The sequence below is a fragment of the Bombus impatiens genome, unplaced genomic scaffold (genome assembly GCF_000188095.3).
Source record: "Bombus impatiens unplaced genomic scaffold, BIMP_2.2 scf_0208, whole genome shotgun sequence".
In the NCBI taxonomy this organism is placed as follows: domain Eukaryota; kingdom Metazoa; phylum Arthropoda; class Insecta; order Hymenoptera; family Apidae; genus Bombus; species Bombus impatiens.
This window is the reverse complement of record NT_176627.1, coordinates 81057-81338: the sequence shown is the minus strand read 5'-3', so window position 1 is coordinate 81338 and position 282 is coordinate 81057. Positions and strand designations below refer to the sequence as shown.

The window sequence follows — 282 nt, the reverse complement described above, 5'->3', positions numbered from 1 at the left end:
CCACCCACACACACACACACGCACACATACACGGACAGGCACACACATGGACGATGTTAGAGGGAACGAGAGTCACGATCGAGCAGATCCAGGAAGGTCCTGCAAGACACGCGAGGTCGAAAGGCGAAACTCGAGCAGGCCGTTGCATCGGACGTAGGTACGGACTGGAAAAAGTGCACATGCTTACTCACGGGGCAAGTATTCAGGTTCGTTCGTCGTCTGGGATGCGTCTGACTCGCAGGCTAAGTCTCGACTGGTCGCTGAAAGCTTCGGCTACAACCG

The 282-nt window shown here is 56.0% G+C and overlaps 1 protein-coding gene across 8 annotated transcripts in view; it reads right to left on the bottom strand.

Moving 5' to 3' along the window:
* Positions 1-282, bottom strand: part of LOC100748811 (tropomyosin Per a 7.0102) — a 40267-nt gene extending 39985 nt beyond the window's left edge. For 6 of the 8 annotated variants that reach the window (XM_012383281.3, XM_024366286.1, XM_012383277.1 and 3 more), the window contains exon 1: positions 192-282. The gene's annotated coding sequence lies outside the window, so the exon portion shown is untranslated. Of the gene's footprint in view, positions 1-187 lie in introns of all 8 variants that reach the window. The other 2 variants (XM_033319746.1, XM_033319745.1) reach the window with 2 other exon arrangements.